General features: G+C 36.4%; 1 long non-coding RNA gene across 3 annotated transcripts in view; it reads left to right on the forward strand.

Annotated features, from left to right (window-relative positions):
* The window catches only part of LOC103094857 (uncharacterized), a 250678-nt gene that overhangs the window by 110947 nt on the left and 112597 nt on the right, over positions 1–27134 (forward strand). For all 3 annotated transcript variants that reach the window (XR_008917839.1, XR_008917841.1, XR_008917840.1), the window contains exon 2: positions 14979–15079. This is a non-coding gene — a long non-coding RNA (uncharacterized LOC103094857). The remainder of the gene's footprint in view (positions 1–14978; positions 15080–27134) is intronic.

Raw genomic sequence — 27134 nt, forward strand, 5'->3', positions numbered from 1 at the left:
ATAGTATTGAGTAATATCAACATATTTTATCATTTACTACCACAAATACAGCTTCTTTTTTAAAGTTAAAATAAGTAAAAAGTTAAAGTTTGCAAAAAGAACACAAAAGCCAGCAGCTGACACACAAGGGCTAGATATTGAGTGATCTCTTAACATTGACCTACATATAGCCCACGACCAAATACTTTACTGAAATTTTACAATGAGATATTGTAAACACCCATAAAAGAGAAAGAAAAAAATTCAGACTTCTTCGCTGGAATAAAGGGGGAGCCAAACAAATTTATGTGGGTTTCCATATCAGAGGAGTGCTTCACCCATATTCCCTACCTCCATCTATGATGTGGAAGGATACCTGTGCTTCTTTTTCTAAGCTTTCAAAATGTATGGCCTGGGCCTTTAGTATTTGCTTCTTCCACCTGTGGAAGAATATTAGAGACAGCGATGATCTTGAGAACTTTGAAAAACCAGATTAATGACCCACCTGAGATGGAGGAGCTACATGCCATGAGAGGGTTAGGAGACAGAGCCCATGTTTGTTTCTATCACAACAGCTCAGAAAATGAGGGGCAAAATTCTCAGATTGTTTGACTCTGCTTTCCTGTTTGACTGCTTTCAGACAGCTAGGAGAAAACTACAGTCATTCATCTTTGGAAATGATCTTGTTGGGCTGAACATTATGGAGAAACCATTTCTGAACCCCATCTTCCCAAGGTAGTGCAAGGGAGAATGTTCCCTTAGAAATGGGAAAGTGAGGGAGAAATGTTAGTACTTCTGTTCTTGTTATATCTTCAAAATGAATATCCCTTTGCAAAACCTAATTGATGTCAAATGGTTAAATGGAATCAGATTACAGGTGGTTTAGAGTGGAGAATACAGAATCATGTTAACCTTTTTGAAAAGTGGTGCCCAGAGCTGCTATGGTACCTTGAATGTGGTTTAACCAAGGCAAAGCTGAGAGAGACCATTGTTTCCCTTGTTCTGGACATTAAGCCTGTGGTTGTAGCCTAGGATAGGATTAACTTCTTTGGTTGTTCTGTTACACTGTGGATAATTATTGATCTTGGAGTCCAGTAAAAACTTGTATCTCTTTACAATACATCTCCTTTATTCTGCTTTTGCAGGGTTGATTTTTTTTTTGGGGGGGGAATCCCAAAATAAAATGTTTCATTTGTTCCTATAAAATTTCATCTTTTTAAATTTGACTCTTCTGGGATCTTGATTCTATCATCCAGCTCATTAGTTGTCCAAGCTTCATTCTGCCTGGAAATTTCACAGGCATGTTATCTTTGCTCTTCTCAAAATAACTGATAAAAGTGAAGAATAGCACAGGGCCAAGGAGAGAATCCTATGGTAATTCACTAAGGATTTCTCTCCAAATTGACATTAACTCATTAATGATTGCTTATTGTGTCTGATCCTTGAACTAGTGCCAAATATAGCAGATCTATCTATCTGTCTGTCCTCTAGCTCAGTGATGGCAACCCTATGGCATGTTTGCCAAAGATGGCTCACAGAGCACTCTCTGTGGGCACATGACAATCCCACCCCCCAAGTTTGTTACTAGAAAGGCAAAGGAACTCAGGCAGAGCTTCTCCCCTCCCCCTTTCTACCACTGCTGATGACATTTTTTTACACCCCCCACCCCTCTGTCCAGCAGTCCAATGGCAGGAGGCAGAGCTAGAGAGAGTGGTGTGCTTGGACCACTCCCCTACCCCTTTCTAAATTCCCTGAGGACATTCCTCACATCACCAGTCTCTCCACTCAGCAGCCCAATGAGAGTGCTTCCTCCCTCCCCTGTGTGGGGTAAAGGGGGTGGGGTAGGGTGAGTCCAATACTTGGTGGGGGGAAGGGGCCTGGCACCAGGTCTGCAGAGTAGGGGCAGGGCCCAGCACTCTCTCTCTAAAAAGTTCACCATCGTTGGTCTAGCTCATTTCTTTCTACCTTGTTCATCAAGTAAGAAAGACTTTTTTTTTTCTAAATTGCTCTGATTTACCAGCATACTTGTCCTATAAAAAATAAATAAGTTTAGACTGGCTTAGATTGTTCCTGCTGAATTCATGCTGACTTTAAGTAATCACTGCCTCTTTTTCTAAATGTTTGCAAATCATCCTCTTAATAATGTGCCCTAGAATATTACCAGGAATGGAAGTCAAGTCCCTCCACTATATAGATTGCTGACTCTATCTTCTTCCCTATTTTGAAAACTGGGATATTCACCTTTCTCCTTTCTTGGTGTAACTCTCCCATCCTCCATGATTTTTCTTTTTCCTTTCGCGATCTTTCACAGGTTATTAATACTCACTACTCACTCACACATATTCATTCTATCAGCAGCATAGGGTGTAGTTTGTGGGATGCAATGGTTTGTAGAACATAATGAAAGCAGCTAGACACTGATCATTTCCTCACTTATTTGAGGTTTCCATCTTATGTCAATTATTTTCTTCTTCCCTGGACAAAGATTATTTTTCTCAGGAGAGAATGCAGAAGCAGAACTTCAGCTGTCTTACTACTGTCCATTGTTGCCTCTCATTCAAGTGCATCCATCCATTTTTTGGTGCTTCTCTTGTCTCTAATGCATCTAAACCCCCCCAAACCCCAACCCCTTTTTGTTGTACTTTATATTCAAAGCCAGTATTATCTCTTTCTGAGCCTTAGGTCTCCTTACACAATTCTTATTGAATTGTAATACTCTTTAGAATTCATCTGCCTTTGTAAAGAGGGCTAGCTACATTTTTCCTCTGCATCCAGAAATTTGAAGTGTCTGCAAATTATACCAGAGACCATGTGCATTATTTGCATATAGAATGTACTACATCATGTATAGTATTCATTTATAGTAAATTCAGGTAGAGTAAATCATATAGTGTTTCCACTCCATCACATTCTTATAATTCTCTCCAGAATTCAGTATGCTACTCAGTGTCAGTAGGTATCTACATATTATGTAGATGACATTCTTGCACATTAAAATCACAGATCCAAACCTTAAAGTGACCACAAGATCAAATGTTCCAACTTCTTCACATTATAGATGAGGAAACTGAGACCCATAGAAATTAAGTGATTTGACTAATATCAAACAGGCGGTGACTGGCAGAGTTAGGATGTCAATTCAGGTCCTATCCAATCACCATTCCTCTGAACCATACTGCCTCTAATCACCCTTGGGTCATCTTATATTTACCTAGTGCTTGACAGAGTATTCCAGGAATGCTCTGATTAATTGCCACCTTTGTATGCTCTATTATTTATTGGGGGGGGGGGACTGTTTGAGGGTGTATTGGCCTTTGGATGCTTGAGGCCTAATCAAATAGTCTGATGCTCCTAAGAGTGGAGGTACCATATGCAACTCCTGCCTCCCTGAAGCTTTTAATGGTCATGTGGCAGGCATGAAATTAGCTGTCTCTCTATTTAGCATCTATCTTCTGTCAAAGCAGCTGTTTCTTATAAGTCAAGGTATCTCTGGTATCATTCCAAATTCCCTAATGATGTGCTCATATCAGAGTCCTGAATGAAGCAACCTCCACACTGCATTTCTCTATGGAACTGGGTGTCTGACTATAAATATAGTATGGGATCTTTTTCAGATCTGTTTGATTTTCTTTTATTTCTTAGGTTTTTGACCTTGAGTGGTTTTGCCCATTCCCTTATGATCAACTAGTGGTTGTGATGCATTATCTTTGTAAGGTCCCAGACAATTTTCAAGATTATTTTGTTGACTTTTAACCTTCCTAGATTTGTATCTCTCTGATGTGACTATATATTGATCATCAATCTTGTGTTTTCTAGCGATACCAAGTTGGTTTAACAGAAGTCTCTTGACCTTGAACTTGAGCAACATATTTCTTCTTAGTGCTTTTCTTTAGACATAAATAGAACTTTTAAAACTATTTTGTTAGTAATTTGACACATTCCTTAGAAGGATCACAGATCTTATCCATCCTTTGATACCCAAAAACTTAGATCAAAGAACAATTGACATTCTTTTCTAAGCATCAAATACAGGATGAATCCTCAGGTATCAATCTTAGTGGCATCTGAAATCTAGAAATTCCAATTCCTAGCTGGTTCTACTAAAAATTCTTTTCTGATCTCAATCTTATTATCATATTTAATAAACTATGAGTAAGGCTGTCTTGTTAGGAAGTTCCTTGGTGTTGATAAGGTATGGTTCTAGATTTCTTATTTACTGCCAGGTCATACACTTCTCTGGATAAACTGCTTTCTTAATATTGCTATTGATCAGAGTGGATCCTGGCTGAGAAACATTTTCTCTAAATTGGAAGACTTCTGATTCTGGTCTAGGTTGCCCTATAAATATTGGGTAAAATGGTTAGTCACTATTAGAATGTTGCTTATATTTTCTGGATTCCTTTCTAAAGACAAGAAATCTATGTGTACCAACATCGAAGATTTAACACTGGTCATGCTCAAGCTACTCTCCATGCTTCTTGCTAGGGACCTTGGAAGCCATTATATCCACAGATAGCTCTCACACTGGATCAACATTGCATTTTCCTGCTCTTCCAGAACACCTTACCCAACATTCTACACTTGCCTTGAGATTCCAAAGTACTTTGAAGGATCTTTTCCAATGGTTTCAGTATCTTTTTGGGAAAGTCTATAGGTATATTCCAATATTTTTATAGCAGTTCTTTTTGTGGTGACTTAAGGAAAATCACTTTAATGGCTGAATGATGGATGGCTTCGAGTGGGAAGAGATTTGAGGCTTCTGCAATAAATCAGGTGTGATCTGATGAGGAACCACTGTGGGAGGAGAGAAGGGGGCATTTTGGAGAGATGCTCCAAAGGTGAAATCACCAAGTCTTGTTAATAGCTTGGATATAGGGATGAGAGATAGTGAGGAATCCAGGATGACTCCTAGGTTGCCAGCCTGAAGAACTGAGAGGAAAAGTGTCCTCTACAATAATAGGGGAGATAGAAAGGAAGGAGAGTTTAGAGGAAAAGGTAGTAAGTTCTGTTTTGGACATTTAGTTTAGGATATCTTGTGGGCATCCTACATGCCTATACTGGGTTCCTTTCCCTCCTGCTTCCAGCAGGGCTTGCCAGGCATGATTCTTCCATGTTATATCTAGTGGCTATCTATAGCTACTCTCCACTTGGTACCTTCCTCACATTTTTTCTTGATTCCATTTCCAATTTTGCATTGCTCTTGGTGTGGGCATTAGAAATGGATGTGGGGAGACATGGATATGGATTTCCTTGTTGGAGAAGAACAGGTCTATTTTTTTCCCCTGCAGGTAGGGAGACATTATTTGTCTTCTGTTATAGCTCCAATGACCCAACTCAAGACTCCCTCTTACCATGGTTATTTATTATGATACCTGCTGACCTCTGGTCCTATGAATATTATTGAAACAGATGAATCTCTGTTCTCTTCAACTTTAAGTAATCTGTCACCTGCTTCAGGTTCAAAGAGAAGATTTTCTTCTGATTCCAGGGAAGGCTGAACTCAACCTGAGAGTACTTCAGTAGCTGATAAAGGGCTCCAGTTTCTTGCTCATTAGTACTTTTAAGAATTGAAATTTTTTTAGGAACTGGCAGGATGATTCTGCTTGGATGGAATCTTCATCCTCCAAGTCTTGTGGTGAATTTCCTCAGGAGACATTATTCATTTTTTTTTGGTGTTGGGAGAGAGATTGAATGGATAAGGAAAAGGGAGAGGGGAAAGAACTCACCTGGAGTCCATGGTTTTGTGAGAGGGAACTCTTTTTCTTTAAATAAGATTTGCCTTGATTGTTGTTTTACTTTGTTTACTATTCCCTCAACTTCTAGTCAGAGAAAACCTGATAGAAAATTATAGCTGTATAATGGAATATTGTTGTGCCATGAGAAATGATAAGCAGGTTTTTTTAACTTTTAAAAATTAATTATTTTGTTGATTACATTAAAATTCCCAGTTATCTCCTTTCCTCCCCCACTGCTTTACTACATCATAGAAGGCAAGATTTGACAAAAATATGTATATATGAGTTAAGTCTTTCATTTTTGTATTTATCATTTCTTTCTTTGGAGATAGACTATTCAAATATTAATTTTGTAGCTATATCACTCATGATGTCACTGGTCCTCTGACAATGAAGGATGAACAGTATCATTTAACCAGCCAATTCCCCAACTTGACTCCTAGGCCTTGCCACCTACCTGGTTACTGAACCCAAAGGAACAATGGGCCATTCTGTCTGTCTTGCTGCTGACGAACTCACTCATAAAACTATGTCTTGCTTATTTTATTTTTCAGTTGTTTTTCTGAAGGTGAATATACATAAATAATTCTTCAAACAATATTTCTGTTGCTATGTATAATGCTATTTTGGTTCTGCTCATTTCACTCTTCATAATTTCAAGTAGGTCTTCTCATGATTTTTTTAAAAAAATTTAACTACTCATCATTTTTAACAGTGAAGTAGATTCCATCATAATCATATGCCACAACTTGTTTTCCCATTTCCCAATTGATGGGCATCCCCTCAATTTCCAGTTCTTTGTCACCACAAAGAGAGCTGTGAGAAATATTTTAGAACATAGAGATTCTTTCCTTTCTTTCATGATTAGCTTAGGAAATAAATCATTGCTGGATCTGTAGGTATACACAGTTTTATAACTCTTTGGACATAAATCCAGATTGTTCTCCAAAATGGTTGGATCAGTTCAGAGTTCTAATGACAGTGCATTAGTGGCCCCATTTATGTTGTTTTAGATTTAAAACTACATTCAAATAAAGCTTTTAATTTTAGAAATGTTTGTGTTATTATTTTGCTTGCTTATAATAACTATTCATAATAACTTTTAGGTTATTAAATGATTTGTCAACTGAAATTTGGCATTATTGATTATATTGCTATTGGCATTTTTTGTGATTTAGATTGATATTTTTTATTTATAACAGCTATGGTAGAAAATTTTAAATAGTAATAATTAAAATTATGATAGTCAATAGGATTTTTATAGAGCTTTTAGGTTTCCAAAGTGTTTAACATGTTATTTGGTTCTCACGACTTCATGAAGGAGGTGATTTTTTAAAAAATACAGATTAAAAAACTGAGGCTGAGATAGTTTCAGTAACTAGCCTAATGTTGCCAGGTTAGCCTAATGTTGCCACCTTAGGGAGGATTAAAATGAAGCTCTACATGATTTCAAGGTAGGCAATATATGCACTGCTTTACCTAGCTGCCTCTTAGGGTATTGAGGTTAGTCATTAAATTTGTATTGCTTTGTTTGATAAGTTTTACCCATAGATAATGTAATAATATTTCAACATGCTATCAGAAGATATTTAACAATTGTCTTTGTTGAGATGAAACAAAGACAAATGTGTTATATTTGTCCATTACAACTGGGTTTTTTATTTATTTATATTTAGAAATATCTAGATTTAAAAAATCAAATGAGAATTATTTCTGTGATTAATAGAATCTTTATAGATTTTGACTTTTTACTTTATAGATTTTTCAAAATCTTTATAGATTTTGACTTTTGACTTTTTATTGCTCTTATAAGGGTGGGTTTTTTTGATATTACTTCAATCAAGTCACCTTACCTTAAAAGTAAGTCATTAGATGCTCAATTATTCAGTCTCATTCATTAGTGTAACCCCAGTCCCAAAGTCTGTTGTGTGAATCTTAAAATTGCTCAGACTCTACTTCAGAAGATTTGATTAAGCTATTTCCCATTTTTAACAATGGGGGTATTTGATCAGGAATGTATTGAGAACTTTTAAAGTTACTCCACCCTACTCAGACAGTGCCTTAGGGGAAGATAAAGTTGCAAACTCCTGTTTGAACAATGAAAAGTCCCCAACTCATACTTATAGTAAAGCTAGAACCTTAAGTTAGGTCTATTTTTAGATCTAATACAAAAGGGTGCTAAGTACCTATAAAGGTTAAATTAGTACCTAAAAGGTCAAGCAACTTAAAAGAGCTTAACAAAGAGGTGTGAAGTACTCAGAGGATTTAACCTAACCAGAGAAGGTGAGAACAAAAGAAGATGAGAACTAAGAATGGGCAGTCCTGAAAAAAAGTGTCTACTGTGATTGGTAGACATGAAAATTTAGGGGAGGTGACATAAGAAAAAATTTCTTTAAAAGGAAGGGACTTATTTTTTTTCAATTTCTTTTTTTTTTTTTACTTTTTAAACATTATTTTATTTGGTTATTTACAAACATTATTCATTGGAAACAATGATCATTATCTTCTCCTCCCCTTCCCGTGTGAATCTTTGTGTGAGAAAGATTATTCTATTTGATTTTTCTTTTCCCCCTATTTACACATTACATTTTCCATATATTAACATATATAGATTGATATAAATGTAGTCCTTATAGAAGAGAGTTTGAATAATGAAAAGATAACAATTTTCTCCTTTTCCCTTTCCATCATATTTACCATTTCAGGTATTCCATGCTCTTTGTTTTTCGATATCGAACTTTCCACAGAGCTCTGGTCTTTTCTTTGCAAAAAGTTGGAAATCTTCTATTTTGTTGAATGCCCATACTTTCTCTTGGAAGTATATAGTCAGTTTTGCTGGATAGCTGATTCTTGGTTGAAGACCCAGCTCTCTTGCCTTTCTGAAAATCATGTTCTATGCCTTACGATCATTTTTTTTTTTAAACCCTTACCTTCCGTCTTGGAGTCAATACTGAGTGGTAAGGGCTAGGCAATGGGGGTCAAGTGACTTGCCCAGGGTCACACAGCTAGGAAGTGGCTGAGGCCAGATTTGAACCTAGGACCTCCCATCTCTAGGACTGGCTCTTACTCCACTGAGCTACCCAGCTGCCCCCTATGCCTTACGATCATTCAGAGTGGAACTTGCAAGGTCTTGTGTGACCCTAATTGGCATTCCTTTATATCTAAATTGTCTTTTTCTGGCTTCTTGTAGGATTTTTTCTTTTGCTTTAAAGCTTTGGAATTTGGCAATTACATTCCTGGGAGTTGTCTTTTGGGGATTTAGTGTAGAGGGTGTTCAGTGAGCTCTTTCAATGGCTGTATTGCCCCCTTGTTCTAGAATCTCTGGGCAATTTTCTTTGATTATATCTTGTATTACGATGTCGAGTTTGCGGTTTATTTCTGGCTTTTCTGGTAGTCCAATTATTCTTAAATTATCTCTTCTTCCTCTATTTTCTAAGTCTGTCACCTTGTCAGTGAGATATTTTATGTTCTCTTCTAATTTCTTGATCTTTTGGCTTTGCTTTATTGATTCTTGCTCTTTTACCTGCTCGTTGTCTTCCAGTTGCCTAATTCTGACCTTTAAAGGCTGGTTTTCCTTTTCAGTTTGGTCAAACAGGTTTTGTAGTTGTGTGAAATTCTTTTGCATTAATTCCCACTTTTCCTCCCAGAAGGCTTCCATCTTTTTGATCATTTTCGATTCAAATTCTTCAAAAGTTTGTGGAGAGTTTCCATTTCTTTTGGAAGGATTTGGCGCATTTGCTTGTGTTTCCTCTTCTATCTCCTCTGTATTTTGTATTTTTGCTCCATAAAATGTGTCCAAAGTTGCCCCCTTCTTGTTTTTCCTGTTGTTTTGAGGCTTTTTTGCTTCTGTGCTGTTTGTCATCTCTATCTGAGTGAGGGGGGCTGACTTTTCTGTTATCTGTCTGGTATTCAGTGGCTTTAGCCCCAGGCAAATTGTCTGTCTTCCCCAGGAAGCCCGGAATTGCTGGTGTTTCAGTGTTTTGGTGTTACTACCCTCCTCAGTTCCTTCCCGATGCTTCTCTGTTGCCTTACTTCTATGCTCTCCGCCTGGATTGACACTCTCAGATGTATTTCAATGCCTTTGCTGGCCAGAGGAGCCTGAACTCTGAGAGGGAGGGGCCGTGGCTTCCTGGAGCTCCAAGGGCTGGTGATAGGATTAACCTCAGACTGAGTATTCCCTGAGGCAGGGACCTTCGGTGAGACTCAGATGGAAGGATCTGGTCAGGGGGCTACAGGCTCCCCCCATCTCTCTCTGTTTCCCTGCTGTCTGGGTGCCCCCTCGACTGGCTCAGGTTGTTTTCAGGATGCAGCCTTTAGAATAGCCGGCTCCGGAGGCCCTTTTGCCTGCCCTGAGGTTCCTGCTGCTGCCTCGGATTCAGCACTCTGGGTTGGGGGGGATGGGTCCTGGGACCTTCCTTCTGCCTACCCCTTATATCCAAGTGATCTCGGGTCCTGACTTTTGGGGGGCCGTACCTTTTGATCCAGGTCCAGGAGGAGTGTTCCCGGGGTCTATTCTGTTGTTTGTTTTGAATTCCGGTGCCCTAGGAGCATTCAGTTTGAGATTGGTAAGGAAGGGTTTCTGGAACTCTGAATTTTAGCTTTCTCTAAGCTGCCATCTTGACCAGAAGTCCAGGAAGGGACTTCTTGAGGGGAGTTTTTTGGATTGGAAGTTAGTTGGAGTTGGAGTTCAGAGGTTTGGAGCTTGCTTGAAGACGATCTTGTGGTGAGTGATAAAGACTGACTCGCTCTCCCTTAGGCTCAGGCCTAGGCCATTTGGCCTAGGCCCTTTCTAATATTTTCTCTTTCTCTCTCTCTCTCCTTCCCTTAATTCCTTCATTTATATTAATTAAAATCTCCATAAAAACCCAGCTGACTTGGGTATTTCATATTTGGGAATTTTCCCATGGTGACCACTTAATTTTAGATTTTTAAATCAAGACACTAAAAATTATCTTTACAGTTTGGCCAAAACCTTTACTGCTTTGGCAATTCACAGTCTTGGCAAACCACGTTTTCACGGTTACAGTTGATATGGGACTCTCTCCTCAATGGCAGAGATGAATGCCCTGCTCTAAGTGAGAAGTGGGACACAGTTGGCATGAGAGTATCAAAACTCCCTGAACACAATCGAATGAAGCAAAATAAAATCAGACATGATGTCTCTTCTAACTGGCTTAAAATTTTTGTCATGTCCTGTGTGTCCTACATCTAATTCTGGAATCAGGGAATTTTAGTGACACTGACTAGACTCTTTCAGTTCCTAACTGGCATCCTGGATTAACACAAATCCTACAGATGTGATCAAGTACAACAACCGATTTGAAATGATTTCTTATTGCACCTAGCTGAAATACTTTTTTCTTATTTAGTTCACATTTGTTTGATTGATTCAATTGAAATGTATTCTCTGATAAAGGCATCAGAGCTAAGTAGATTGGGGGTGATGGTAAATCCCTCCCCCATACACAAATTATTATATTAATCCTCAGCTCCTACAGAGTTTGTGAAAAATAGAGTCAGATTAGAATTTTTTCCCTACACTTTAGAGGGGAGAGGCAGTATGTGATATTGGAAAAATCACTGAACTAGAATTTAGGAGCCTTGAAGTCTTGGTTTGAGGCTTGGTTTTTACCAATGACAAATTAATCCCATGAAGTAGATAGGTGAAAAATCTCATTCTTCTCACTTTACAGCTGAAGAAACTGAGATACTGAGATCATTGCTTAATGTCTTACAATACAACTATGGCAGTATTGGGCAGAGATCCAAAGAATTTCTGAGCTCTACTTTTCTAGTCTCCAGGTCACCATCCCATTTCTTTCCATTTACTCATCTTCTGATAGAAATGTTTCACTTTTATTTATTTGAAAAAAAAATTAGGTCATAGTAGGTGAGGTTTCCCTGAATCAATGCTAACCAGTCAATCTGTAAATTATCAAGCATCTCTTTTCTTTGGTTGGAAGTAAGACTCTCAGGTTCAATCCTTTTATTGAACTGGTAGCTGTCTGACAACATGGCAAATGAAAATATAGACAGACACACCCAGTTCTTCAGATAGATGGGTTAGACTTCCTCCTGACTCCTAGTGTAGAAGAAATGGAACCAGGGAATGGCAATCTTACTTAGTCTTTCAAGTGTTGGTGCTGTTAAGTGGTATGTCTATATACTACTGTCTAGAATCTAGAAAATAAATAAAGTAGAGAAAGAACCTCAGGATTAAATATTTATCTCAAAGCAACAAAGTGCTTCTTAATACTCTCAAATTATTTTTTATAGTGATTAGTGAATGAGGGAGCCAGGGAGCTGAACAACATTAGGAAACTTTTAGGAGCTAATAAAACCTTAATTTTTCTATTGTAGTCATTCATTCCAGACTTCAAAATGAGATGGTAAATTACCAAACTGATATATACCATCCTCCCTTTTTGGAATGAACTCCCTCTTTCTTCTACCTGTCTTCTTTCTTTAAAAAACAAACAAACAAACAAACAAACAAACAAACAAACAAACAAACAAACAAACAAACAAACCTTACCTTCTATCTTAGAATCAAAACTAAATATCAGTTCCAAGGTAAAAGAGCAGTAAGGGCTAGGCAACTGAAGTTAAGTGACTTGCTCAGGGGTACATAGTTAGGGAGTATATAAAATTAGATTTGAACCCATTACCTCTCATCTCCAGGCCTGGCTCTCTATTTACTCAGCCAGCTTGCTACCCCTTCTTTATCCTTTGAGGCCTACTTTATATATTTCCCATTACATGAAGTCTTCCATGATCACCCAAGTCATGGTGACTTCTTCCTTGAGATTTCCTGGAACTGAAGATTTTTTAAAAAAAGTTAACAACAAAAATGTAGCTTATGAATCTCCATAAGTATCTTTATTTTTTCTCTACTTGGCTTAAGGACACAATTTGTTTAAAGTAGAGGCATTAATGAAATAGCTTATTAAAAGAAATCCAAATTACTATAGAACATTGTCTTGTAAACCAAGGGCAAACTCTTCCACAAATATACACTCCATCAATGGGGTGAGAGAATATGCATAAGGAATCATTCATCATGATTACATGAGGGGATATGCATAGAATAATATGAAAAGACTCATATTTACCAAGATTCCCCAGTACCTCCCATAATATTTTAGGCTAGATTTTTCTGTAAAAGGCAACAAATGGATTTGATTGACCTACAAAGAAGGCAAGGATCAACATGTTCCTCTCATATATTTTCTTGGTTACCTCTTATTAAAATGGCATGGCTTTCAGTTAACTTTTAAGTGTATAAAAGATCCACCTATGTGAAGACAGTGACCTTCAGATTTAGTGGATTTTTCCAAAGGGAGATGCATCTAATTAGCAATCTGGTCGCTTTTTACTTAGCACATTAAACAAGTGTGAAGAGCACTGACCTCACAGTTTGACTTTTGTTCCATCTTTAGGCCAATCAAATTCTGACTTTATTGACCTTTAGGGAAAGTCTGGTCTAACCCATGTCGCTGTGGTGGGGTGTGGAGATGGGAGAGTGAATGGGATAAAACAGGAGGAGAAAATCCTTTTGGATATTGGCTGTAGCATAAGGGACAACTTATATGTTTTCTGTAGGACTTCAGTGTCTCTGTATGGTTCTCAAGGAGCTCTGATAGTCCCTAGTGATCTCCTTGTAGTGTCTGGTCACATCTCTGTGCTGATTTCTAGTTGTTTCAGCTGGGTGCTGGGTAGGTAGAAGCCCTGTAGTAGCTGCTGGGCACAGTCTCTTCTAAGGGTTGTCCTTGCATGGAGTTCTTGGTCTACCTCTTCAAGGTACCTGAACCATCTCAGCTCCAGTCTGGAAGGGTATGGTGGCTCAAACCTTTTTATGATTAGAACAGGTTGATACTGATAGCTGTTTAGCCACAATTTTACTATCTCTAGCTAACTTAATTAGAGAAAGTGTGACCTCAGGTTAAATTAACCTTTTCTTTTTGTTCGCATATTGATCAAAGCCCTTTCTTATATAAAATTATTTAATTTAATTGATTTTTTTTGGTACTCAAGTGTATCTCTATGAACTTTTATCTTATTTGATTCAGTTGAATACTCTAGCATGTAAAAATTTTTTTATTGTGATTGCGTTAGCTACCTCTCCCAGTTTTGTATGATCTGAAAATATGATAAATAGGGATAGATTTACCAAAGATTTTCTCTGACTTAATAAACAAATAAAAATAAGCTGAAATAAAAAGTTAACTAAAGAGGCAAGAATATTATTCTCCGTCTGCCTTTACCATTTTTGTCTTTCTTATGCTTCTTTTTTTGTTGTTCAATTATTTATTGTCATATCTGACTCTTCTATCCTTCATTATCTGTTGAAGCCTATCCAAGTTAATATTCACTGCTTCCATGATGCTATTTATCTATCTCATCCTGTCATTCCTCTTTCCTTATGCTTTCAATCTTTCCCAATACCAGGTTTTTTTTTTTTCCAGTGAGTTCTATTTTCTCATTATGGGGCCAAAGTTTTTCAGCTTCAGCTTCAGTATTTGTCCTAATGAATAGTCTGAATTAATTTCTTTAAGTATTGACTGACTTGATCTCCTTGATGCCCAAGGGAATCTCAAAAGTCTTCTCTGGAACCTCTTTGAAGGCATCAGTTCTGTAGTATTCAGTTTTTCTTATAGTCCAACACTCACAGACATACATTGCTACTGGAAAAACTATAGCTTTGTTTATACAGACCTTTGTCAGTATGGTGGTAGCTCTGCTTTGCCATAGTTTTCCTTTCAAGGAATATGTGACTTTTAATTTCATGGTTGTAATAGCCATCTACAGTGATCTTTGAACCCAAGAATATAAAGTCTGACACTGTTTCCATTTGTTCTCCATCTATTTGTGAGGAAGTGATGGTTTTTATTAGTTGCCAAGATCTTAGTTTTTTGATATTAAGTTTCAAGCCAAGTTTTACATTCTCCTTTTTCACTCTTAATAAGAGGCTTCTTAATTCTTCTTTCCTTTTTGCTATCAGAGTGGTATTGTCTGCATAACTAAGATTCTTATTTCTACCAGTAACCTTAATTCTGGCTTTTGAATCATTCAGCCAGGCATTTCATGTGGTATACTCTGCATGTAAATTAAGTAAATAAGGTGAAAATATACAGCCTTGTCATATTCCTTTTTCAGTCTTAAATCTATGTGTTAGCAACAAAGCTTACTGAGTTTGGTATTTTAGTCAGTGGCAAACCCATTTCCGTGTACTTTAATTTGCATGTTTTTTTCTTTCCCAACTAGATTGTAAGCCTTCGAGATCAAGAAGGGAGTCTTCTTATAATCACAGAATTTCAGAGTTGGAAGGGATCTTGGCAATGGTCTAGCACAATCCATATACAAAGGTAATTTCTACTATTTATATCCAATGAGTGATCATCCAAACTTTCCTTGAAGATTTCTAAGGAGTGGGGAACTCATTATATCTCATGGCAGCTGATTCTATTTTGGGGCATGTCTTTAGGAAATTTAATCTAACCTTTTTCCTGGTTCTGCTCTCAGGGTCCAAGTAGAACAAATATAATCTTTTCTTTGTATGACAATCTTTCAAATACTTTAAGATACATGCCAAGTCCACTCTGAGTCTTCTCTTCTCAGGCTAAACACATCTAGTTCCTTCAACTGAAACATTTACTCAAGGTCTTCCTCTGGCCAACAAATTGGGAAGATGAGAACTGTTTGGTCAAATGACCATGAAGTTGGTTGAAGCAGATATTGTGGAGTGGATCTTGGTCAGATATTGAAGACATCAAGGCCAATCATTGCATCTCAAGCCATCAGCAGTCGTCCTAACTTTTTCCTTGTCACTGGACTTTGATGATTCTGGAAAGAAAGTGAGGCTGATGACTTTGGGCAACTCCACTTCATTTATATCCAGTTCCTATATAAGTCAAGATATTACCCATGATGGTACAAAATAAAAGACAGACAACAATTTATATCCTTCTTAAACTATAATGTGCAGAACTGAACACAGTACTAAAATCAAGATCTGAAAAAAGTACAATACAGTAGGTTTATCCTTATTCCTAGATATACGTTTAACTTTTTTTGGCTGCCACATCATACTGCCAACTAGTCCAATAACACCCAAATATCATTATGAGAACAACATGTCTCATTTTTCTTGGACTGGTGAAGTTCATTTTTTAGTTCTCGTATATTCTTATGAAATTTCATCTTATTTTATTCAACCCAATGCTTTAGCATGTCAAGACCCTTTTATTGTGACTTCCATCTACTGTGTTAGCTATGCCTCCTAGTTTTGTATAATATGAAAATATGATAAATATTTCATTTATGTCTTTATTTAAGCCACTGATAAAATTGTTAACACAGGGTGATGTACAGATGGAGTCCTCCACTAGAGACATTCTGCCATGTTGGCACTGAATCATTAACAACTACTTATTAAGGCCTTCCATTAAGCAAATTCTTATTCCATTTAATTGTAGTTCCATCTAATTATTATTTCTCCATTTCTATAAGAACAGTATGAGATCCTTTATCAAAACCTAAGCTTTAAAATCTAGATAAATGATATATGCTGCATTTTTCTGGTAGTTTTGCCAAAAATAGAAATAGGTAGAATCTTGCATAACCTAGTCTTTTAAATTTTAAATTTTAATTCAATTTTATTTTATTTTGAGTCTAAATTCCCTCCCTTCCTCCTTCTCTTTCCCACTCATTGAGAAAGTAAGAAAAACAAAATTCACTACAAATATGTATAGACATGCAAAACAAATTCCTGCATTAGTCATTCCCCTCCCCCCCAAAACGTTTCATCATGAGTCATTTGGAGTTATGGTTGGTCATTGTGTTTCAGAGTTCTTAAGTCTTTCTAAGCTTATTTTATCTTATAAATTGTTCTGCTGCTGCTCATTTTACTTCACATCATTTCATACAAGTCTTTTTGAAACCATCCCATTCATCATTTCTTACAGCACAACAGTATCTATTACATTCATATACCATAACTTGTTCAGCCATTTTACAATTGATGGGCATCCCCTCAGTTTCTACTGCTTTGCTACCAGAAAAAGAGTTGTTACAAATATATCTATATTTATGATATTCCCCCTCCCTTCTTTAATCTTTTTGATGTATAGATCTAGTAGCCATACCATTGGATCAAAGAGTATGCACAGTTTAATAGTTTTGTTGGTGTTGTTCTAAATTGTTTTCCATAATATTTATGAACTATTTCACAGCTTTACCAACAGTACTTTAAAATATCTGTTTTCCAATAGCACTCTCAGCATTTGTAATTTTTCCTTTTTGTCAGTTTAGCCTATATGATGGAAATGAAGTGGTATGTCAGACTTGTTTTATTAGTGATTCAGAACATTTAAAAATATGGCTATTGATAACTTTGATTTATTCCTCTGAAAATTGCCTATTCATCTCCTTTTACCATTTATCACCTGGGGAATGTCCTTTTATTTTTATAAATTTGGCTCAGTTCTCTACATATTTGAGAAATAAGACCTTTATTAGAGAAATTTGCTACAATTTTCCCCTCCCTTAATTTCTTTTCTTCTGATTTTGTTTGAATTGGCTTTATTTGTGCATAAACTTTTGAATTTTATGTAATAAAATTCTCCATTTAACCTCCTATGAACCTTTCCATCTCTGGTTTGTTCAAGAATTCTTCTCCTATCTGTAGATCTGACATATAATTTCTTTCAAGTTCTTTTAATTTGCTAATGATCCTTTTATGTCTAAATGATATGCATCCATTTGGAGCTTATCTTAGTATTTGGTGTAAATACTGATCTATGTCTAGTTTCTGCCAGACTATTTTTCTGGTTTTGCCAACAGTTTTTGTTGAATAGTAAGTTCTTGATGTTTTTTTTCATTGATTCTTTTGATATTCTTGATCTTTTATTGTTTTAGATGAATTTTGTTGTTATTTTTTCAATAAAGCAATTCTTTGGTAGTTTGATTGGCATAGTACTGAATAAATAAATTCATTTAGATAGAATTGACATTTTTATTATATTGACTCAGCATACCTATGAGCAATTAATGTTTCTCCAATTGTTTGGGGCTGCCTTTATTTGTGTAAAGAATCTTTTATAATTATATTCATTTGATTTCTATGTGTGTGCTGGAAGGGTATGCTCAATTATTTTATATTCTGTCATTATTTTAATGGAATTTTTATTTTTCCTGCTGGATTTTGTTGGTAATATTTAGAAATGCTGATGATTTATGTGGGTTTAGTTTATACCCTAATACTTTGCTGTAGATGTTAATTGTTTTGATTAGTTTTTTATATGACTGTCTAAGATTCTCTAAGTAAATCATCATATCATGTGCAAAGAATGATAGTTTTAATACATTTTTTCAACATCTTTTACTGTTATGGCTAACATTTTTAGTACAATATTGAATAGCAATGATGATAATGGACATCCTTGCTTCATTCGATCTAATTGGAAAGGTTTCTAGCTTGTCCTTTTAAAAGAGGTTTCTAGCTTGTCCCTTGCTCTTGGCCTCAGATAGACTCTCTCTCTCTCTCTCTCTCTCTCTCTCTCTCTCTCTCTCTCTCTCTCTCTCTCTCTCTTCATCAGTTATCATCAGCCCATCTACCTCAAAGATATTATCCTTTCTTTGATCTATCTTTTTCTCCCAATATAGCTAAAAAAGCAAAAATTTTCTTTTACTGACCATAGCTTTCCTTACCATCCTCAGCTCAGAGCAAAAGTGTCAACTGCACTCTTTTTACAGAACTATGTCATATTCTCATTTTCATCTCTCTGTTACTAGGACGTTTTTCTAACTTCTGTCTATTACTTTTAAAAATCGGAGTTGGTAAAGCTTGTAATATCTCTTTGTACCCCTGAGAGCATCTAGTATAGTATCTTCATTCATGGTAGATATTCAATAAATAGTTGTTGATTTCATTGCATACAGATTAGAGCAATAAAGAAAAAAATCAGGCTGTGATCTGTAGTTAACAACTTCTGATGTATGAATGCTTGTACTGAAAATTAAAAACATTGGTGTTCATGAGTGTAGCCATTAAAATTAGTTTCTCTGCTAAAAGTATAATATTTTTGAGGTTTATTAATGATTAAGAAATAAAGAAAATACAAAATAAGAAAGCATGTGCCTAGGCACAACCACTTACTCTATATCCTGCCTGCTAGGTAGAGAGCCGCATATGCTTGGAAGCAGAAGCAGGGAGAGAGGGGGCAAGTAGGCAGTACAATCAGTTTAAATACCCATTGTGTTCTCACACTCAGGTGAGGACTCGGGGAGATTATAGGGCATTATGGGAACTTCAAAGGACTTCTGGGAATTGAAGTCTGGGGTTCAAATCTCCATTTTACATTAGTCAATTTGAACTGGTTCTAGTATATCCCTGGCAATGTTCTTTACACCACTTATTGGACATACGTCATCACTGGAATTATTATGCAGTCTCTTTTTACCCATGTGAGTATCTTCATTGCCCTTTGTGTTAGTTGTAGGGTTTGGTGTTTTAAGATAGTTATATTGTAAGTATTCCTATGAGAGCATGTGTTTATATGTTTGTTTATATTATTTGCATTTACATGTTTAAATGTATCTTTAAAAATTGAACTTTTATGCTGAGAAATACCTTGGGACTATTAAAGCATTATGCATTTTTTCCTTTTTCTGAAGAAATGCTAATTATTTTTATTAAAAATGTTTTAATAAATGCTTTATATCTTAATTTACTTATATCTTTTGTTTTTATGCTACCTTTATTTCCTAAAACATTTACTCCTTTTCCTTGACCCAGTGAGCTACTCTTTGTAAAAAAGAAATAAGAAAAAAAGCAGTTCAGCAAAAACAATGAACAACACATGGACCATGTATGATAATGTATGCAATCTTCTACACTCATGGTCTTCTATCTCTGCAAATATGAGACAAATTTTCATTTTTGTTTTTATTGAAAGCTATTTGTGGAGCCTGTCTCTCTGACCCTCCTTCCCAATCAAAATAGAACCCTTAAGCAACAAACTGGGAAAAATTTTTTAATTGCAATTTCTCTGACAAATGCCTCATTTTTCAAATATATAGAGAACTAAGTCAAATTTATATAAATACAAGTCATTCTCTACTAGGCAAATGGCTAAAGGATGTGAATAGGCAATTTCCAAATGAAGGAATCAAATAAATAAAATATGAAAAAATGTTTCAAATCACTATTGATTAGAAAAATGTAAATTAAAACAACTCTGAGATACCACTTCATACCCATCCAATTGGCTAATAAGACAGTAAATTAAAATGATAAATGTTGGAGGGTGTGTGGCAAAATTGGGACACTAATACATTGTTGGTGGAGTAGTGAACTGATATAACCATTCTGAAGGGCAATTTGGAACTATGCCCAAAGGGATTTAAAATTGTTCCAACTCCTTGATCCTATGCCACTATTATAAGTCTATAATATTCCAAAGAGATTAAAAAAAAGGAAAAAAGGACATATTTACAAAAGCACCTCTTTTTTGCAGTGGCAAAGAATTGAAAACTGAGGGGATATTCATCAACTGGGGAATAGCTGAACAAATTGTGTTATATTATTCAAATATCTCTCACCCTTCACTTGCATGTCACTGAGATGATCTGGGTTATACATGTATGGTCATACAAAATATTTTCCCTCATTAGTAATATCATGAGAGAATATTCATATGAAACACCAAACCCAAAATAAAAACACACAAATAAAATAAAGTAAAAAATAGTATGCTTTGATATGGAGTCTGAATATAGATCTATTCTCATAATTTCTGAAACCGTGTGTTAAAAATTGCTATTACATGAAATTGGAAAAAAAATAAAACATTAAATAAAAACAATAAAGCCCTCCCTTTTAGTGAAGAAAAGCAATTAAACAAAAGCATCTGGTTCAATATCATGCAATTTCCCTAATGTAATCTTGTGCATTCTTTCTCATCTAGTCAATTCTGAGGTAACTTGCCATTGCCTGTCTCACTTATTTATTGGTATACTAACTTGGTGGATTCGCTATCCATTTAGCAGTCTAGATCAGTGGTTTCCAAAGTAAGGATTGTGTAATTAGTCCAGGGGAATCATGGCTTGACCCCAAGGAGTTTGCGATCAATCAATCAGTGGGAAGGAAGAGGGGTCTTATCTATCTTCCCTTCCTCCACTCTCCTGGCCATTTGTTTGCTTTCTTCCAACATGACCATCCCAATCCCTTCAATATTTTCTTCTCCCTCCCACTGTGGCCTCCCATGTAACTGAATTGGCCATGGGTTCTTAGGAAGTTTATAATTTTACACAATCCAAAACTTGTAGTAGCTGAACAAATTTCCCTATACAACCTATACATTTTTCAACAGCTTCATACTCCAGAGTAGTCATGGGTGAGACAACCTTATCCTTCACTTTTCATTTTCCATTGGGAAAAAGATAGTAGTTTAGAATGGGATGATCAGGGATGGATGATTTGCCATTACATTACCTTCCTTCCTTCCTTCCTTCCTTCCTTCCTTCCTTCCTTCCTTCCTTCCTTCCTTCCTTCCTTCCTTCCTTCCTTCCTTCCTTCCTTCCTTCCTTCCTTCCTCCCTCCCTCCCTCCCTTCCTCCCTTCTTCCCTTCCTCCCTCCCTCCCTCCCTCTCTCTCTCTCTCTGTCTGTTTCTCTCTCTTTCTCACTTAATCCCCATTGCCTAGCCCTTACCTCTCTTTTGCCACTCCAAGATGGAAGGTAAGGGTTTAAAAAAAAAGAAAAAAAGATATTTCACTGGTTTCTTTTTTTCTTTTTTCTTTGCCCCATAATCATTACCCACTTACTCTCTTCTTCATATTCCCCCCACTTAAATTATTTCTTGTGACAAATATAATCATATAAAAGTAATTCACACAATGGCCCCATTGAAATCACATGTCTCATTTTGGACTTCTAGTCTATTACCTCTCTTCCAAGTAGTGGGAAGCTGGCTTCATTATCATCATTAGGCTTCTAAAGTCATGAAAGCTCACAATGATGAACAGCATTCTGAAATTTTTCAGTCTTTCCTTTACATTATTGAAATCACTGGATAAATTATTCTGATTTTGTTCACCTAATTTGACATCAGTTCATACAAATTTTTTACAGGTTTCTTAAAGAAGGGTTTAAATTTCTTTTAGCATAATAATATTCCATGACATTCATATACCATAATTTATTTAGTCACTTTCTAGTTGATGGGTACTTATTTCATTTCCATATAGTTGGCCATTTATCTATTGGGTAATGGTTCAGGACACTTTCCATTATATTCTTTGGGTACTGAGTTAGCACTGACATAATTTTATTTTCCATGAAATTCGTCACGTGATGGATTTTTTGTGTGTTGTATCATGAACTTCTATGGTAATCAAATGAAGCCTATATGTTTTTTCCTTAGAATGATATTTTTAAATGAATACAATGAAGGAAGATGTTACAAAGGAAAATAATTATATTAAATATCGTAATAAAATTATTTAAAAAATTTGAGGACCCCAGGTTAAGAATTCTTGTTTTATAATAGATAATAGTTTAGAAACAGCAGCTTAGAATTGGCAGTTACTACTAAAGAGCACCAACAGTAATGAATAATAACTACTGGCTCCTTGGGAAGACAGTGAAGGAGGAGATAGCACAATAATTTAAATAGACACAAACACAAAAGCACAGTGTTTTAGGGCTATTAGTGTATGAGTGTACTGTCTTATACACCTCAGTGGGCAATGAGGGATCACTGAGTGAAAATTCAGTATGATAATTGCTGTTCATGGTGATTATCCTAAACAATAAAAAGGACAAATTATATTCAGTATATTTTATTCATGGAGGACGGATATTTGTGGAAAATTTAGAAGAATTTCTGTCCAAAATGTTTAAAGAATTATTTTTTAATGTATAAAGGGATAAGCCTCATTCATTTTAATAACTCATTTGATTGGAATACCTTATTTCCTGATGATGCCAGATAAATGAGGTACTTCTTTGTGTATTCTTTTATATATCTTTCTATTAATATTTATATTTGCATCAATATATTTATTTTTATTTGTACAAATAGTCACATTTGTACACATGCATTTGTGTTTTGATAGATTTATATAAATGGGAATTTACATATCTATCTATCTTTCTATTAATGTATTATGGCAAAATGATGGGTGTCCTCTTTAAAACAAAACAATATTTGTTGACTTTGGTGAAGTGGCAAATAAAAGCACTAATTAATTAATTCAACACATTTGTTTTAAGTATATGTTCCATTCAAAGCATCATGCTAGGAACTAAAGCATGAGACAACAATTGCATAGAATAAAATGTGGAATGATGTATATAGAGGTTAGAGGAAGGTGTATTTTGTGTGAGTAGAAGGAGGAACTTTCAAATAAAATTAAAATGAAATTAAAAAAATGAAGCATGAGACAAAAGCATGAGCCATAATCTCTCGAGGAATTGACCAATAAGAAGAAAGGATTGTAGGGATCTTCCAGGGTGAAAAAAAATGATGGATGGGCTATGGAGAAACTCAGGAGTTGAGAAGAGAGGAAGCTTGAAGTTTTAGGAGGTTAACCACTAGCTGGGAAATGAGAAAGGCACTGTTTTCAGAAACAAAACTATGACTAACAGTGCAAGGCAGTAGATAAATCCTTAGAGAATGTTTTGGAGTACAAACTGGAGCAATTCAAAGAAAGAAGAGATCATTTTTGTCTGGCCAGTTAGGAAAGGAGCTGAGATTCTAGATGGGCCTGGAAGAATTAAATTTAGAGTGGAGGAGGAGAAGGTGGAAGTATAGTGTAAAGAATGGTATAAAGGTGGAAAAGTATGAGGTTTATTTGAGGGAGACTGTGAGTCTTAGCATAGACAGACAGTGGGAGAGACATTGTTGAAAGACAGATTAGTAATTGATTGCCAAGCTAAGCAATTTAGAATTTATTTTTTAAGCAATGGGGGAGATATTAACATTATTTGAGTAGGAAATAAAATGATGAAAGTAATGGTTTAGGAATATTCATCTGGTAGTAGTGGAGAACAAATTTGTCAAAGGAAACCACAAAACCTGTTCCCATTAAATCTAGTTCCTCAACCAGATTAAACTTTAATTGGGAAATGTTTAACAAAACAAAACAGAGATAATGTTAATTTGTGGTTTTCTAAGTCAATATGTGACCAGCAGAGATACATTAGTATTTGAGTTTGACACCACAGCTTTATCAGTGGTGTCAAACTCAAATAGGAGACCACTAAAGTATATTTAGAGAACCAAATATTTAACAATATGTTCTATTATGTTCTCAGTTATGCTGTGATTTGGTTTGGCAGTACTGTGGCAGTATCTCCAGTATAGAGAATGGATTGGAGAGGGAAAAGACTTGGAGAGATGGAGGGTCCAGGTGAGGAGGGCTTAAACTAAAGTGATTATACTAGGAATGAAAAGTGGTAGTGGAAAGGCTGAAGAGTCTTTATAGAAGAATCAGTAGGATTAAGCACAGGGCCATGGATGCAAAGGGAGAGGAGGTAGGCAGGTGACTCCAAGATTTTAAATCTGGATGCCTTGGAAAATAATGACAGTCAATGAAATCTGATAGAAATGCAGTAATAAGAAAGAGGATCCTGTTTTGACAGAAAGATCCCACATTTTAAAAGGACTTACTACATACTAGTAAGGCGCTAGACACTGTTTTGACTGGAGATACAAACATAAGAAAATAAGACAGTCTTTGCCTTCAAGAATCTTACATTCTAAAAGAGGAAGGGTGTTGACAAGGGGAACAACTGAACATCAACACTCCCCCCCACCAAAATAACTTTTTGCTATGCTGGAAACCCAACAGTGGGACAGGAGGAGTTATTAGCAAAACAAACAAAATCAATACATTATCATGTTGAGAGCACAAGTGTAGGGTGAAGTACATTCTCTTATTTTATTCATCATGGACAACCAGTTCACTGACATATATGTATAAATATGCATATGTAAATGTATCTACATACATATTGCCAAATTTACTCAAACGAGGTTTTGGGGGTCACCAGGAAGATCCAAATCCTATTCCCAAATATCTCCCCCACTAGTTTTCATGCTATGTTCGACATTTCAACAAAGGAGATTCGTTCCTTTAGGTTAAACTCTACATTCCACCTGGATAAATATTCTCAGTGGAGTGAGACTATTAAGCTTCTAACTACTCAGTATGAATTTGTTGTATAAAATATCTTCATCTGGAGGGGCTGGGATATTAAGATTGAGAATCTGGATTAAGGGAAGACCTGAAAGGGAATCACAAAGGAAGAATAAAGGTACTGAACACATTTTGCCTACTTTACAATTTTTCCTAGAGCCAGCTTTGCCCATACATATTTTATTGTCCTTCTAATAGATGGTGCTTTTAACAACGATAACCAGTCCCATGTGTGGGCATCACTGAAAAGACTAATGTACAACATAAGAGCTTTCCTACATTACAAACATTTGAAGACTGCCTTTTAGTTTGAGGTACTTGCTGTCAGAACGAAATACAGTTAAATAGACAGAAGTGTTTATTATCTATGTATTGTGGGTCAGACACTGCTAAGCACAGGAAATATAAATACAAGCAAAAAAAATGTCAGTCCTTACTCTCAAGGAACTTACATTCTAATAGGAAGAAAACAGTACACAAAAAGGAGGTGGAAGATGGAAGCAGGGAGGGAGGAGTACCACTAAAGGCCAAGGTGGAAAAGTCTGGAAAAGTTAGGAGCAGTTCATCAGGAGAGAGGTGATCGTGGATGTGCTGGATTATTCATGAAAGAGTATCTTGGGCAGGATCTCGTCAGTCAGAGAAGGGGCATCGGGATGGAAACATTTTCAGGATGAAAGTGTTGGTAAGGACCTAGAAAAGGCTGGAGAGAATAGCCAGGATGGAAGTGTCAGCATAGAAAGCAAGATAAAGAAAGGAGGCAGATACTCTTCTCTTCTCTGTCCATGCCAAGCAAGATGCTGAGATTGGCCACTGGATGCCAGACAAGAATTGTCTTTCTCAGGCGGGCTCAGTCCTTTTGAAGGCAGCCAGGCATACTGCACATGTCTGTGGCCATCCAGTAGTTAACAGGATTTCTGGAGGATGTTTGAACAGTCTGCTATCCTCCCTGAAAGGTTGCTCTGAAAGAAGACATCGGGCACTGCATCTCCCTGAAGGACAGTTGCCATCCCAAATCCTCCATCTGTCGGCTATGCCTGTGTGCAAGGGAAGCTTGTTTTCACCGTCACAGATGGCTGAAGAAGTTAAATCAACTTGACACAGCTGTGGCACAAGATCTCACCCTGCCTCCCACTCTCGTGTGAACGCCGCCCTTTCCCATCAGTCAGAAGTCTCACTGGTGATAGCTGAGGGTAGTAAAGCAACATGGGACTCCAGATTTAAAGAGGGCTGCAGAATTACAGTAATAGATCTAGATTTGCTCTCTGTACTTTGTTTGGGAAATTTATAAACTTGTAGATATTAAAGATCCACATGACATATGATTGATTATTTCTTACTGAGTAGCAATTTTGTAAGTTGTTATTCAGGAATTATGACTGCCATTTCATGTTTGTAATGCAGCTTATCTTGGAGAGATCTTTATGTTTTTCAAAAAACTTTCACATGTGACCTCATTTAAACAATTTCCAACCAGATGTTCTCTAAGCATCTTCAATTCCACAAATCTAAAACTCTAGAACTCATTATTTCTTCCTTCTCTCTCTCCTCTATTCCCTTTCCTACTTTCCATAGAAAACTACCATTTTTCCAGTTACCCAGTCTTGAAACCCCTTCAGTTCTCCTTTACTATAGCACACTATATCAGTCACCAAGCCATGTAGTTTCTGCCTTCATAATACTTGTCTTATCCATTCTCCATTTATTCTCTGATCACACAACTATGACCCTAATTTAGGATGATACTACCTCTTACCTGGACAGTTTTGATATCTTAAAAAAATAAATCCTTACCTTCAGTCTTAGAATTAATTCTATGCATCAATTTCAAGGCAGAAGACGGGCAAGGACTAGGCAATGGGGGTTAAGTGTCTTGTCCAGGGTCACACAGCTAGGAGTATCTGAGGTTGGATTTGAACCTCCTGGTCTGGTTCTCTTTCCACTGAGCCACCTAGCTGCTCCCTTGATAGCCTCTTAATTGATTTCCTTACCTCAATTCTCTCTGATGTTAGTACCTTTTCTACAGAAAATATAAGCCTGATCCATGTTAGTCCCCTGCTCAAGAGGTTCCTGTGACTCCCTATGACCTCTAGGGTGAAATTCAAACTCCTGCTTGGTTTTTAAAGCCCTTCACAATCTGGCCTGAGCTCACCTTTTGAAGCTTACTCTATATGACTTCCTTTTATGCATTCTATGTCAGAATTTCACTGGCTACTTTGCTCC

The sequence above is a fragment of the Monodelphis domestica genome, chromosome 3, assembly GCF_027887165.1.
Source record: "Monodelphis domestica isolate mMonDom1 chromosome 3, mMonDom1.pri, whole genome shotgun sequence".
NCBI lineage: Eukaryota > Metazoa > Chordata > Mammalia > Didelphimorphia > Didelphidae > Monodelphis > Monodelphis domestica.